Raw genomic sequence first — 15,913 nt, 5'->3', positions numbered from 1 at the left:
GAATTATTAGGAATGGAATACTGAATAAAACAGAAAATGTCATAATGCCTCTGTATCACTCCATGGTGAGACCGCACCTGGAGTACTGTGTACAATTCTAGCCACCGCATCTTAGAAAAGATATAGTTGCACTGGAGAAGGTACAGAGAAGGGCGACCAAAATGATAATGGGGATGGAACAAGCCTTCTCTTGCTCAGACGATCAGTAGAGTCTTTTTATACCTTAGAGTCAGTTATGCTGCTCGCCAGTAGAACAACATCTCTAGCTTTTGGTTCTTTATGCAGACGATCTTTTCCAGTTATCCCCATGTTAAACTCCCATGTTAAACCATGTTACTTGGATCCAAGTTTGCTCATCCTTGTTTTAATGTAATGCATTCTTTTGCACAGGATTTTGTTATAATGTAAACCGAAGTGATTTGTAACTTGTTACAAGAATATCAGTATATAAGAGTCCTAAATAAATAAATAAATAAATAAATAAAGGAACAGCTCCCCTATGAGGAAAGGCTAAAGAGGTTAGGGCTATTCAGCTCAGAGAAGAGACGGCTTAGGGGGGGAAATGGAGATGAGAGAGGTTTTTAAAATCATGAATGGTAGATGTGAATCATTTATTTGCTCTAGGGGGCACTCCATGAAGTTAGCAAGTAGCACATTTAAAACTAATCAGAGAAAATTATTTTTCACTCAACGCACAATTAAGCTCTGGAATTTGTTGCCAGAGGATGTGTTTGTGCAGTTAGTGTAGCTAGGTTTAAAAAGATTTGGATAAGTTAACTGCTATTAATCAAGTTGACTTAAGGAATAGCCATTGTTATTACTGGCATCAGTAGCATGGGATATACTTAGTTTTTGAATACTTGCCAGGAACTTGTAGCTTGGATTGGCCACTGTTGGAAACAGGATGCTGGGTTTGATGGACCCTTGGTCTGACCCAGTATAGTAATTTTTTATGTCCTGCACAATGGATTTACCTGTCAACAAGCAACAGGTAGCTTTTAAGCAGGGAGGTGCATTAAGGTAATGGATGAGCACACCAGAGGAAATATGAACTTTAAAAAAAAAAAGATATGGTTTATTTTTACTTTTATTGGCTTTAGAATAATAGTTTTATATCTTGCAATTCTCTTGGCCAACAGTTTCCTTCTGCACTTTTGCGCTTCCAGCTTCTCTTGGATGTGAAGGCTCATGGCACTGTAGCCCAACTATTTTTATATACCCTGCCCCACCACCACCTCAGCCCTGCCATCGCAGCAACAGTCCTCAGCAAGGGGGCCACAAACTGCAGCTTTCTCCAGAATAGAGCTAACGTGGACTCTTGAGCCTGGCCACCAGTTGCTGCCTACGGAAGACTGGATTTTTTGCATACTATGATACCTCTCATCATAAGAACTGTCCAAATATGTTGTAGCGCGAGCTGTCAGAAGAACATGGGTCTCTTCTTAAGATGTTGTCATGTCTCAGGATGAGAGAGAGCCATGTGTTCTCTAAAGCTTACCTATAAAATTCTCTTTGGATAATCCTTGCCTTGGTCCAGTAAGAGGTGTCACAGCCCGAAAAGCGCTGCACGTTCTCCAGGACTGACAAGGCAGCTGGAGAGGTCTGCACTACAGGTCTGTGGGAACAAACAATCAGGCCGATACAGAAGACCCCACGGGAGAGCCGGCGAGCGCCCAGGCCACTCTCCTGGGCGTGTGAATCAGAAAAAAGAAATATTCAAATGAGGGCCCGCGGTAAAAGGAGGTGCTCTCCTTTTTGACAGAAGCGGCGGCTGTCAGCGGGTTTGAGAGCCGACGCTCAATTTTACTGGCTGGCAGCCACGGGTTTGGAAAACGGACGCCGGCAAAAGTCTGTCTTCCAACCCGTGGGCAGATTTTACTTTTTTTTTACTTTTGGGGTCTCCGACTTACTATCACTATGATAGTAAGTCGAAGGGTGTACAGAAAAGCAGTTTTTTCTGCTTTTCTGTACACTTTCCCAGTGCTGGCTGAAATTAACGCCTGCCAAAGGCAGGCGTTAATTTCTGAAAGTAAAATATGTGGCATGGCTTGGCTCTCTCTATATATATACACACTTATCAGTTCAGCACACCCCAGGTCTTAGTTTATTGGGTCAGAATAGGAAATGGATTTATTTGCCATTGGTCTGTTCACTCATCGATTCAAATTCAAGAAACTTTACTGGGATGACAAGTTATACCCAGGCTTTGATCAATTTAGTTCCTGTGGTTACTATCAGCTCTATTATTGACTTTTATGTTCTAAGGTTTTGTGTTGGTTCGTAAATGATTTTTAGTTACATCCGATATCATTCTTGTATGTAAAACATTATATTAATTTATGGTTTACTGTCTGTACTGCCTGTTATCATTCATACCTGTTATCTGTAAAGCCTGTTGCTAATTATTGTTTATTGTAAACCGCGGTGATGTATCTTTTTACGTACTGCGGTATATAAAAATCCCTAAATAAATAAATAAATAAGAACATAAGAAAATGCCATACTGGGTCAGACCAAGGGTCCATCAAGCCCAGCATCCTGTTTCCAACAGTGGCCAATCCAGGCCATAAGAACCTGGCAAGTACCCAAAAACTAAGTCTATTCCATGTAACCATTGCTAATGGCAGTGGCTATTCTCTAAGTGAACTTAATAGCAGGTAATGGACTTCTCCTCCAAGAACTTATCCAATCCTTTTTTAAACACAGCTATACTAACTGCACTAACCACATTCTCTGGCAACAAATTCCAGAGTTTAATTGTGCGTTGAGTAAAAAAGAACTTTCTCCGATTAGTTTTAAATGTGCCCCATGCTAACTTCATGGAGTGCCCCCTAGTCTTTCTACTATCCGAAAGAGTAAATAACCGATTCACATCTACCCGTTCTAGACCTCTCATGATTTTAAAGACCTCTATCATATCCCCCCTCAGTCGTCTCTTCTCCAGGCTGAAAAGTCCTAACCTCTTTAGTCTTTCCTCATAGGGGAGTTGTTCTATTCCCCTTATCATTTTGGTAGCCCTTCTCTGTACCTTCTCCATCGCAATTATATCTTTTTTGAGATGCGGCGACCAGAATTGTACACAGTATTCAAGGTGCGGTCTCACCATGGAGCGATACAGAGGCATTATGACATTTTCCATTTTATTCATCATTCCTTTTCTAATAATTCCCAACATTCTGTTTGCTTTTTTGACTGCCGCAGCACACTGCACCGACGATTACAAAGTGCAGAAGAGCTATAACCAAGATAGTTATAAAGTTTTGGTCATGGGGCAATGGAATGCCTTGTTAGTTAGAGGGGGCCAAGCCAACCAAGCTCCGCCCCCTCCATGACTTGCCTCCCAATTAACACTCTCTCTCTCATCCTCCCTCCTCCTCCTCCCTTTCTCGCTCTCCATTCCTTTCTCCCCCTACCATCCCCTTCCCCAGGCTGATAACTGATCTGCAGCTGGAGAAGGAAAGTGGTGCTGCCTCAGGCTGCATCCTCCTCCTCTGCCTCCTGGCCCAGCTTTGAATGACTGCGCAGAGGCCTGTGAGGTTCAAAGCAGCAGAGGGGCAGAGCGGGAAGTTGTGGCTGGCCCACCGCTGGTCGCTTCCTACCGCTGGAGCGGCTGCTGCCTGCCTGACCCAGCCCTGAATCTCCCGAAGCAATTCTGCAGGAAGGGTCAGACTTTTGTCAGTCCTTGGCTCCTAGGGCCCACCCCATCTCGACACCTGTGGCTCTGGTGCTGATCTTTCTTTTTCAGATTCAGGAAACTTTACTTTATTTGTAAAATTGTACATGTGTTGCCAAAGTTATTCTCCCCTCTCTCTCTCTCTCGCTTTCTGGTTTCCTCCTAGCTCTGGCCCTAAAGAGAAAGTTAAGAAAGATGGGGAGGGAGCGTTTTGGGAGCCACTGAGCACTCACTACTGGTGTCACACAGCACAGGGGTGTGAAGCTGCACACACCCCCCTCCCTCTCACCCCCCTCCCCCCACATACCATTGGTGAGACCCGGGTAGTGTTGTAACCATATGATGGTTCCTCTACCAAAAATTGCCAAGTGTGAGATGAAACTGCAAGTTCTGTGCCAGTGTGCTCTGTACCTTCCCCAGCAAGATGAGGCCAGCTGCCCTAGTCTACTCACCGACTCAGATCCTGCACACAGGCACGGGTGCCCAGCAGCAGCAAGAAAATACTCTTTTCCTTTTTGGTGGGGGGTGGGGTGGGTTAAAAGGCTTTCAGTATCTGCTGTTTCATGTAACAGTTGTGCAATTTCACAAATGGCCAGAAAGATGAACGGAACTATATGCAGTTGTATATTCTTTTAGGTCTGCTGCAGGGAAAGGTTGCTAGCAATAAATGCATGCCCCCCGAAAGAAAGCCAGCTCCCAGCCCCTGTACTGGTCACACAGAATCCTCTCTCGGCCTTCGGAAGTGTAGCGCTGCCACCAGACTCGCACATAAACAGAGTGTGACTCAGTTACACCTCATCTCACCTTCACAGCCTCTCCCCTATGCCTATACCCCCTCACCTATGTCCTTCCTTACTAGCTGTTCCCTTCTGTCTCCTACACATCATTCCCTGTGCTTTTTCTATCTCTGTGGGAGAGGACAGCAGCTGAACCCTTGATTACCTTCCTCCCTTTTTTTTTTGTATTGTGTATTTAGCTCACACCTTTTCCATCAGTAGCTTAAGGCAAGTTAAATGTGGATGTAGGTCTTTGTCTCTATCCCCAGAGGGGATAGTATTTTACCTAAGACAATGGAAAGTGAAGTGACTTGCCCCAAGCAGCAGGAGTGGGATTTGAAGCCTGGCCGGGTTCTCAGCTCACTGCTCCCTTATCCACCAGGCTAGTCTTCTACCCACACCCGTCATCTGCTAGACTGAATCCTTCAACAAAGACATGGGAAGAGCTAGGAGGCTCCCTGCAACCCATCCCCCTCTACACCACACACACACACAGGAAGCATTAACTAAGCTTCTGCACACAACTCTCTCTCTCTCACACACACACACAGACACATGGGGTAATGGTGAGGAAAGTCGGGCAATCCAACCCTGCCACATCTAGGAGAAAGGAGTGCCCTCCCCTACACAAGAGAGACATGAATCCACCCCTCCCTCACTCACTCACTCCCAGGCAGAGACGGCCAAATCTCCAGCTCTGGCTGCTGGCACATGGGGTTCAGGAGGCACCAATGCCTGCCTTCTTCACGTACTGGGGATAATAACCCCTTTCTCCCTCCCCCAACACTGTGGGGCGAAGGGGAGGAATAACTTACTTCTCTCCTTCCCTCACGCGCAAGGCTGGTTAGTAACTTTCCCCCGCTTCACCAACTCTTCTTCCAGCACATGGGGAGCCACTAAATCCTTTTCCCCCTCCTCTGCACACTGGTGATATCACTAAACCCCTCCCCCACGCCCTGGCAAGAGGGTGGGGGTTACTAATCCCCTTCCCCCGTCCACAAGAGATGTCACTAACTGCTTTTCCTCTCCCTCACACGCGGGCGGGGGGGACACTAATACTGCGCGCACACTTCCTTCCCCCTCCCCTCGCAGAGACGAGCGTCACTTCCCCCTCCTCCCCTGAGGTCCGGAGATCGCCAGCCCTGGCGGCGCGCGTGCTCCCTGTCCCCCCCCGGGCGGAGGAGGGTCGGCGCAGTTCTCCATCTCCCGGTTACCGGCCGGAGGAAAGGTTTTCGGGGTGTGAAGTTTTTTTGCCCGGCCCCTGCGGTCTTCGTCCCTGGGAACCTTCCCCCGCGCATTTCTGGAAGGGAGGGGGATCCGCGGGCCTCTATCGCTCTTCTCTGTCCCTCGTCGGCGAGGACCTTAGACGGGCTCCGTGCACCTGGAAAAAGAAAGGGGGGGGGTACTCACTCCCCCCCCCTAGCCCCGCCTATGCCTGGAGTTTAGGGAACTGAAAGGCTCTGCCCCCCACCCCCTTCACATAATAAACGGAATTAATGTACAGCCCTCTCCCCGGACTCCTCGAGTCGCCGCTTCCTCGCGGTCTTTGAGGGACGGATCCAGCCCGCCTTGGACCTCTGAATTAATTACCGAGCAGGGTAAATGTGGGCGATTGAAGTACACGTTCCCCTTCCTCATCTGCTCTCCGGGGAAGGTGATGGGGTTTGTTTGTTTTTTTTTTTTTATTCGGGCGGGCGTTTTCTTTCGTTTCGGTTTTCTCTGTGTGACTTTCAAAAAGTGAAATATAAGTCAGCAGGCCTGGGCAGACCCCCCCCCCACCCACCCACCCACCCACCACGTGCTGGAAGTGAAATGGTAAGAGCGACTCGCAGAGGCTCGGCGGAAGGTTCCCAGAATCGCGCTCCTTCCCGGCCCTTGTAGAGGGGACCTGCGCAGGTAACCACGATAAATGGTGAAAGAGAGGTAGAAAGTCTGCTGTTTCGTGAGCAACGGGAAATTAAAGGTGCCAGAAGCGCAGGAAAATTAATGACCTGGGGGCCGTGACGTTTGCATGTAAGGGAAAGCGTTTTTACCTAAGGGACTAGAGAAAATAATTACTCAGCCCATTGCTTCTGTTGTTCTTATTAACATGGTCCTGATTCTCCTTTAGGTCGCAGAAGATTGCCCAGGACCGCCTAGAAAGGTAGGAAAGTAATCCGTTTTACAATAAGCTTGGAATATGCTTTTCGTTACAGGGAAGGTTGGGGGGTGCATTGTCAAACTTGTTTTTTTGTTTGTTTTTTTTATGACGACTTTAATCTTGCAGGTCTGAAAGGCGTGCACCCTTGTTATTGTGCCAAAGTCTGGAGACGCCGTTAATCTTAAACAGAAAGGGAATCCTTAGCTGGGGTTTTTTTTTGTTAGGTTTTTTTTTTTTTTTTTTTTTAAAGATTGACAAAGATTGCAGTGGGGTGTAAATTCTTTCGGGTGAATTGGGTTGTTTTTTTTTTCCCATTTTGATACAGTTTTAATCCCTATGCCGGGAGCCCCAAAGCATTGTACACAATTATTTAAAAAACAAACAAACCAAAAACCCCTCCCCAAACATCATAGACCGTAGAAACATTCACATCTGCTAGTGCAGGATTTCTCTCTGCTTCATTGACGCTAATGCAGTGATAGCAGTAAAGCTAAATTACCTCCGCTCGCAGAGCCGGGGATCTGAAAGCTTGTTGTACCCTGGGGCATCAAACTGGGAGGGGGTCTGTCTATCAGCTAAGGGCGGGATTTTTCTATTCCAGTCTGGCAGCCACAGTTCCTTTTGCTTAAAACCCAGTGCTGGACTTTCATTCTGCTAGGTGTAAATATGCCCTTAACAAATTAAAAAAAAAGTGAGGGGTTTTTTTTCTTCCTAAAAAATTTTTTCTACTCCTTTCTTTTTTAATAAAAGGAGAAAACCTTTATTATTATTGATATTGGGTTCATGAGTGCTTCTAGGGCGAATCACTTCTATAAATGTGCAGCTGGAAATAATGAATCCACTAAACAGCACACATGCTAAAAATGCAAATAATAAAAACCCATAATCGGGTGCCCTGGAATATAGAGAAAATCTATTTAATAATTGGTGACATTTTTGCTTCCTTTTTCTGTTTTATTTGTTTTTTTTTGTTTTGGGTATGGGGGGGTTTGGTGGGTTTGCATAAACTGTTATTCTTTTATTGTATTTTTATTGTGGTTGAGATTTTAGTTGATTTCAATTTTGACAATATATTATAAATTGGATCAGTGGTCTTTTTTATTTTACTATATGTATTTAATTAGTTGTATTTGATATGAGTTTGTATTCTGCTTTGAACTGGCTTTGGGTAAAAATGTAGAATTTAAATTACATAAGAACATAACATATGCCATACTGGGTCAGACCAAAGGTTCATCAAGCACAGTATCCTTTCTCCAATGGTGGCTGGTCCAACACTTAAGTACCCAAATGTTAAATAGATCATATGCTATGAATGCTGGCAACAAGCAGTGGCTATTCCCTATTGATTAATGGCAGTTTATGGATTTCTCCTCCAGGAACTTAACCTTTTTTAAACCCAGCTATACTAACTGCATTAACCACATTCTCTGGCAACAAATCCAGAGTTTAATTATGCATTGAGTGAAATAATTTTCTCCATTTTTGTTTTAAATGTGCTACTTTCTAACTTTGTGTCCCTAGTCCTTGTATTATCCAAAAGAGTAAATAACCAATTCACATTTACCCATTCAAGTCCTTTTGTGATTTTGTAGACCTCTATCATATCCCCACATAGCCATCTCTTCTGGAGTCTGAACAGTCCTGACCTCTTTAACCTTTCTTCATAGTGGAGCTGTTCCGTTCCCCTTATCATTTTGGTTGCCCTTCTCCATTGCAACTATATCTTTTTTTAGATGCGGTGACCAGAATTGTACACAGTATTCAAGGTGCGGTCTCACCATGGAGCGATACAGAGGCATTATGACATTTTCCATTTTATTCACCATTTCCTTCCTAATAATTCCCAACATTCTGTTTGCTTTTTTGACTGCCACTCTTCCTCCTCCTCCCACCCCTCCCCCATTACAGTCCCTGGTGGGATAAATTAATCTGTACCTGGAACATCTGTATGTGTGTGTCAGAACTGGTGGGCAGGGCAGCTGCTTTTCTCTGTTTTGAAAGTGAAATGTGTGTGTGAAATCTTTTGCCATTTTTTTTTTTTAATCTGCATTATGAACAAGTGAGACTGATATAGAGATGAGAAACCTGGCCCAGAGCCAACTCCAGCTACTTTAACTGTACTGTTAATAGCCTCTAGCCTCTTCCCCTTATCATATTGCAGCCTTATTCAGTAAACTAATGAGTGGGAGACAAGTGATAACTGTGGCTGACTAATCAAGTCAGGTCCTGGGTGCGGTTTTTTCCACAGAATTTTCTTTCTGGCATTTTAATGCTCAAATCTTCCAATAAAATTTTGCAAATAAAATTAGCAGTTTTCAAAAGTGGTTTATCTTTTTTCCCCATAATGCTCTTGCCCAGCTAAATGCATATGGTTCCTGGTTACAGTGTAAATGTATTTCTGTCCAATAGTTTTATTTTCCCTTTTAACATTCTTTTAATCCAGGTAATCCATTTTGGACTGGCTGACCGGTCACGAAAGTTGGGACATACGTTTCAAATTAAATGAAATTATGTAGTATGTATTAAAACCTTTACAAGGGCAGGTATGATCCCATATCATTTCCTAATCTGCTCACTCCTCCACTTATAGCGCTCTGTGATTTTGGGCAAGTCACTTTGTGGCTCTGGACCTCAGTTTACATAACTATAACTTGTGCACTGATAAGATTGGGCTGTTCTCTTTTCACCCTTTTGGGGAATAGCAAGAGTCCCCCTGTCTCACTCTTGCCTTGAACGAAAACTGGAAAGCAATTTACAAGTTTAGCACAGTAACAGGCCGATGCAATACTGTGTGCTGCAGCTAGTGCACGGCTCAACTCACGATTGAATATACGCAGTCCAGGCCATGTATATTGTGCTGGTAGCAGGAGAAAACAGACGCTCCTAACCCACACGGACAACTACACGTCTGGGCACCTGATGCCGAGGGAGGTGCTAGGGAGACACAGTTTCCCCCAGTGCCTCCTTTATACCGTGGCATCTCATTTAAATATTAGATCGGGTGGGCGCTCAATCATTAGTGCCTATTTTACGCGCGCCGATATTGCATCGGCCTGTTACTTTTACTAAACTTGTAAATTGCTTTCCCTTTTCCTCTGGTTTGTTCAAGGCAAGAGTGAGTCAGGGGACTCTGCCACTCCCCAAAGGGGTGGAAAGAGAACAGTACAATCTTATCAGTGCATAAAACAAAACCTAGAAAATTCAAAAGCAATTTACAAGTTTAGCACAGTAAGGGTCTTTGTGGCAGCAACTGTGAGGAAATAATATATATATATAACATTTTGTTTGTTTTACTGATCAGGTCAGTCTTTCTCAGCTATTCATAACCGATATTTATTTTCTTAGTTTTTGTAGAATGACTTAATCTCTGGTATTATCTACAAATCTGTTCATTAAGCAGATGTGTGTTTCTAGTCTTTGTCATTGCCATTAAAATGTGAGCAAACCTCACTAAAGAGAGCTACCCTAAGGTGATTTGAAATCCTGATTATCTCAAGAGTTCTCAGCTTTAGCTATTTTCATGGAATTGCCTGGTTAAAACTGTTAATTACTTTTTCTTTTATTTCTTTTGTAGAGCTGAATAACAGTAATTGGGCCAGTCCTAGTAGTTGCTCTCTTTGTGCTTATTCAGAGGTTTGGAGAAAATGTGTGCTAAAATAGAATTGAAAAGGAAAAACTGCTTAATTATTTTTTTATGTTGTGATATGTTGATATGTTAGTGAATTAGTGTGATAGGCATCTTCCCGTTTCATGTTACTGGTCTATGGCCCTGCATTGAACGTTTTGGCCATTGATAATCTCTGGGGATATTTTGCAGCCCCAGATATGAAAGGATACTATCCTGATGCCTTTTGGCATGATGTCGCCTCAAGCTGCTGGTGTCTGAGCCCTGTGAAGCTGTGTTAGCTGACTGCTCATCCAGCACCTTTTTCTCTGTCTCTCTCTCTGTCTCCTTGAAATCTTGGATTTGTTTGTGTGCACCAGGTTCCCTCCTCTCTGAACTTGCCACAGCTCTGCCAGCGGATCCTGGCTGCCCGCACATGTGAGCAAATAAAATTGGTAGGGCTGGGGAGGGGAGTGACTGCCACTAACAGGCCTGTTCTCTGGTGTGGCAAATGATCCATCTGATCTCCAGACGGGTCCCGGGCACTTGCAGCCGATGTGGGGCACTGATACCCCGTCAACCCGTGTGGGCTGCCCTGTTTCTAACTGGGGCTTTGCGTGGCCGGACAAGTTGTAAGGCCGTTCTGCGTTTTAATTGGGTTAATGCTATTGTGGCCTGCGAGATGCTGAAGTAAATGGCTTGTTTAAAAATTGATGCTTCTCGCTTTCATGCACCGTGGAGGAGTAGTGTAACTTAACTTCCCCCCCACCCCTCCTTGTTGGCAGCTCTTCCAGACCTGGCACGTTCATCCTTGCCTACTGCTGGAGGCTTAATCTTCGTCTTGGATTGTGTTGTTTTTTCTCTCTCTCTCTCTGTCTCTCATTGTTAGCTCGTGAAAGCTGGACAGAAATGTCCATCAGTAATTACTGAGCTGCTTGTCACCGCCTCTGTGGGCTGTGCCTTGGGTAGGGGAGGCACAAGGGGGCCGACCCAGTGTGGACCATGGGGGCCGCACTGCCTTACGGTGTGCGAACAGGTAGCAGGGACAAGATCACCTCTTGTGCAGGTAATTGTTTTCAGAGATGACTCTATAATGGTGAAAAACAATAGAACCCAGAATAACATATGGCTACTAAGGTTTCCTATGGAGGGTGATTCATCCCAATTCTTTATGGTCTGTGGAGGGTGACTTAAGTGCAGAGAGAGGAGGGCAGGAAACACAAATACCAACTGTCATAAAAGCAGACTGGGAGATTTCAGCAAAATAAAAATAAAATATTAGATGCCTCGTTCAGGCCCTCCACTTGGCCCACAGAAACTTTAGATCTAGAGCACGTTCAGCCACTGATCCTCTGTTCTGGAACAGCCTACCCAGGGGATGTCAACTGCACAAAGAGTTGAAGTTTCGTAAGATGATTAAAGCATGGTTTATTTTGCATCACTTAGCAGTTATAATGTGGTTGTGCTTGCAGGGACTGAGAGGGAGAGATGGAAACATTTATTTATTTATTTATTTATTTGACAGCTTTTATATACCGGTATTAGTAGGGACATCATACCCGTTCACAAATGAACAGCAGGACTGAATTACATGATAACAAGGGAGCGTAACTGGGAGGGGGATAACTTGAGAACAGCATGGAAGGAGAGGTTAAAACAACAAGAGATAACTCTGTAGAGGCTTACGATACATATTTCCTGGGCAAATTTTGAGGGCTTTGAACGGACTAAGATTAGGGGATGTCTTGTTTGGGGTTTTTTTTTTTTAATGCATAGGTTTAGTAAGTTTAGTTTAACCTACTCTTATTGAACAGATAACAATTACAGATGCACAGTCTGCATTGAGTTCTTTAGCAGACCAAGTGTGTGACAACAATAGAAGGTACAGATTTTAATCATTTTGTTCTGATTTCCCTCCAACCTCCTCCCTCATTATCAAAATGTCATAATCAAGAATGTTACAAATGTTTCCCATGAGCTTAAGTTACCTTCTAAGACAACAGCTGGATTCCTAACCATTGAGTATCAGACTATGTGATATGTGGACTAGAGATTGAATGTATGCGCCCCCCCGAAATGGCTAAAATCTTTCTCCTAGTCTTGGGGGACCAACGGGATCAGTCTCCTTCCATTTGCATGGTTTTGTGAAAAAGATTTCGCCATTGCCAATAGGAAGGTGCTGTTGGGGATTTCCATTGAGGTTTAGTAAATTTAAGTGGATATATATGTTTGTATTTGTACATTGTGATTGCATTTTGTAAATTGCTTGAAGGGACTCATAGAGGTGATCAGTAAATATATAATATGTACAATTTTTATTTGCACTGATTTCCCCAAATAAATACTCTCCTTTTATTCGCCTCTAGCGGCCCTCGGGTATACAGATATATTTACTTTTGCTCAGGGCTAGTGCAGGTCTGGACTGGAACTTTGCTACAGCAGCACAACTCCTATTACTTTCTATGTAGGTAATTTTGAAAGGTTTTAAATTAAAAAAAAAAAAAAACATAAAAAAAATTTTTCTTGGTATTTTCTATTAATGTAAGGTGCACCATAACAGATTATACCTATATAATCCATTCATCAGTGCATCTTTTCAGTTTTCACCCGTACAGCACCTGTAGCTTTGTACAGGTCTCTGGTGAGACCCCTGCCTTGAGTAACAATGCTCAGGCCTGGAGGCCACGTCAACAAAAGGACAATGATGAAGTAGAGGAAATGCCAAGAAGTGTCCCCAAAATGGGACATGGCTTGCACTATATTAGAAGTCATACCCAGAGACGGTGAAGGTAGTAAAGATGTACTCTCCTGAAGAAAGAAGAGGCAAGAGGAAATATGACACACACATTCAACTATCATGCAGGTTTTAGTAGGGTATCGTAAGGATGCGTGTTCCATAGAAAGTAATGCTTGAGGACAAGATGTTGTCATATGAAGTGGAAAGGAGAGAGGCTCAGGAAGAGTGAGAGGGACTACTTTCTCACTGAGAGGGTGCTGGTCATCTGTTACAGACATGCAGTGAACAATAACAGGAGCCAAAACTGGCAGAATTCAAGCTTGTAGGGGGATAGACATAAAGAGAACTTACTGTATCTGAATTAGATCACATCAAGTGCTCTTCCTTGGTCCAATTCTCTAGCCATCCAGACAAAAAAATCAATCAGGTTTGTCAGACAGGTCCTTCCCCTGGTGAATCCGTGCTGCCTCGGGTCCAGCAACCCACCGGATTGTAGATAGTTCACTATCCTTTCCTTCAGCAGAGTCTCCATTAATTTTCCCGCCACAGAGGATAACGGGCCTGTAGTTTGCAGCCTCCTCTCTGCTCCCACTCTTGTGAAGCGGTACCAACACCGCCCTTCTCCAATCCCGCAGCACCACTCCCGTTTCCAGGATCTATTGAACAGGTCCTTCAGCGGACCTGCCAGCACATCTCTGAGCTCCCTCAGTATCCTGAGATGTACCTCATCAGGCCCCATGGCTCTTCCCATACATTCTGCTCCATAAACAGTTTCGTCTACCATCCCCAGTGATGGTCCTTCTCCAGGGTCGTCTTTGGTGAACACCGAACAAGTATTTTGTTTAATATTTCAGCCATTTCTCGCCACACACCGCTTCTTGTCCCCTTTCAGTTTCACTATACCACTTCTGACCTCCCTTCTTCCTCTGATGTATCTGAAAAATGCTTTGCCTCTTCGCTTTGCCTCTTTGGCAATCCTTTCTTCCGTCTGAACTTTTGATTTCTTGATTTTTCTTAGCCTCCCTCGGTATGCTTCCCTGTCTTTCTCTTTTTGGGATCCTTTATACTTCTTGAACGCTGCTCTTTTTGCCTTTATTTTTTTGGTCCCCTCCTTTTGAGAACCAGACTGACTTTTTTTTTTTTCTTTTTTTTTTCCCCCTCTTGTATACTTTTCTAACATACAGATTTGTAGCCTTTGCAATAGCTCCTTTTAATTTGGCCCACTGTTGTTCCGCCTTGCCCATCTTCTCTCAGTCTTCCAGTTCTTCCCTCCAAGAATATCTCCATTTTGACATGGTCAGTATATTTTTGAAATTCAAAACTCAGGTCTTGTGTGATTTCTCCTTATCTCATTTGCGATATCAAAACATACTGTCTGATGATCTCTGGTGCTCAGGTGGGAACCTACCCGGACATTAGAGGCATTTTATCCATTTGGGAGCACCAGATTATCACAACCTCCCTTGTGGGCTCCATTACCTTCTGTTTAAGCAGAAACCTTGATTGAATCAATCAATCTCGCCCTCTCCTCCCCCCTCTCCCCCACTCCCACATCTGGCAGATTAAAATCTCCAACATCTCTCCCACCTTTTTAGATGTCTTGGGTCAGATCTCTGTCTAGCTCTTCTGTCCGAATTGGGTGCCCGTAGACCACTCCATTGTAAACGAGAAGTGCCAATTTTTTTTTTTTTTGACAGCTCGCAATGCTACTTCCCTACCCCACATCCCTTGCATTTCAGTTGCTTGGATATTGTTTTTGACACAGAGCTACTCCTCCCCCCTTTTCTGCCCTTCCTGATCAAGTTATAGCTGGGGCAGGCTGAATCCAAATCACTGAACCCCAGGTCTCTGTACGTCCAAGTCCGCCTCCACCGTTTAGGGCCTGCAGGTCCGTGCTTTTATAGCCCAGACTTACAAGCATTTGTGCTCACAGCTTTTCTCCCTTGGTTTCCTGCTCTTCCTAGTCACCTTTTCTGCTGTTTTGAGCTGGCTGGTTTTAGTCTCCTCCCAATTCGTGTTTGGCTTGGAGGTGACACGGCAATTTCTTTGACCCCCCTCCTGGTTTAAATGCCTGGTAATGTCTGCGCTGAATTTCTCACTTAGCAGCCTCTTCTTGGCCAAAGACAAATGTAGACCCTCCTTCCAGTATTATTTTTCAGTGCTCCATACACAGCACCTGCCAGTAGTGCTTCCTGCATGTTCTAGGTGTGGAGGAGAACCTTTACTGTTCAAAGCAGACAGCACTAAAGCAGTAAAAATTAATTTTTCATTCAGTAATTTTTGAAGCAATTTATGTAGGAGAGCTAAGATTATGAAGACATGAATGGGTCACCACTTTTGGTTGGTAGGCCAGGGTGAATGTAGTAATTTGCATTTTGGGAAGCATCTTTCGTGCAAATTGTTGGATAGTTAATTGGAACTTTCTTCTTTCTGCCTTCACATAGTCTGAATGCCAGAAACGTGTACTCGGGACATCAACCCACCCCAGAGGTGTTTGAGTTGAAAAGTGATAAAGCATGTTGAATATTGAGGACCTGTCTGGGTAAAAAGGGGTCGTGTAAAGCAAGTATCTTGCTCCCCATGGTGTACTGTTGCCCTTGGATTTTTGCATCCCAAATGCATGACTCTTCCCTTTTTTTTTTTTTTTTTTTTGCATTGAATCCACGCCTTAAGCTTTTTTCTATTGCTTCTCATTTTTTCTATTCTGCCAGGAGTGGCTCGTATTCAAAAGATTACTCTTACAAGCAGGCACATAACTCGTGCTCCCTTCCCAGGAAGAAAGACAGAATGAGGGAATAATATAATGGGGGGGGGGGGGGGGGGTTTAAGGGAGAACTGGTTGCTTCCCAGTCAAATTTCTCCTTTTGTGTAGATTTTTAATTCGTTTCATTGTATCAATGTGAGGAAAAAACAAACAGTGTATCATTTCTGGAACTTGATGGAAGCATTTTGTAACTTTTTTTTTTTTTTTTTTAATTTC

General features: G+C 44.1%; 2 long non-coding RNA genes across 8 annotated transcripts in view; one reads left to right on the top strand and one right to left on the bottom strand.

Moving 5' to 3' along the window:
• LOC115088777 overlaps positions 1-5,345 on the bottom strand; it is a 41,766-nt gene extending 36,421 nt beyond the window's left edge. Inside the window, exon 1 of the long non-coding RNA XR_003855862.1 lies at positions 5,265-5,345. This is a non-coding gene — a long non-coding RNA (uncharacterized LOC115088777). The remainder of the gene's footprint in view (positions 1-5,264) is intronic.
• Positions 5,346-5,655: 310 nt separating this feature from the next.
• Positions 5,656-15,913, top strand: part of LOC115088778 — a 155,925-nt gene continuing 145,667 nt past the window's right edge. For 3 of the 7 annotated variants that reach the window (XR_003855864.1, XR_003855863.1, XR_003855865.1), the window contains exons 1-2: positions 6,234-6,345; positions 6,560-6,592. This is a non-coding gene — a long non-coding RNA (uncharacterized LOC115088778). Of the gene's footprint in view, positions 6,104-6,233; positions 6,346-6,384; positions 6,463-6,559; positions 6,593-15,913 lie in introns of those variants that run through there. The other 4 variants (XR_003855868.1, XR_003855867.1, XR_003855869.1 and 1 more) reach the window with 4 other exon arrangements.

The sequence above is a fragment of the Rhinatrema bivittatum genome, chromosome 3 (genome assembly GCF_901001135.1).
Source record: "Rhinatrema bivittatum chromosome 3, aRhiBiv1.1, whole genome shotgun sequence".
Classification (NCBI taxonomy): Eukaryota; Metazoa; Chordata; class Amphibia; order Gymnophiona; family Rhinatrematidae; genus Rhinatrema; species Rhinatrema bivittatum.
Note: the sequence above shows the minus strand (reverse complement) of the source record. Positions and strands in the feature narration are given on the sequence as shown.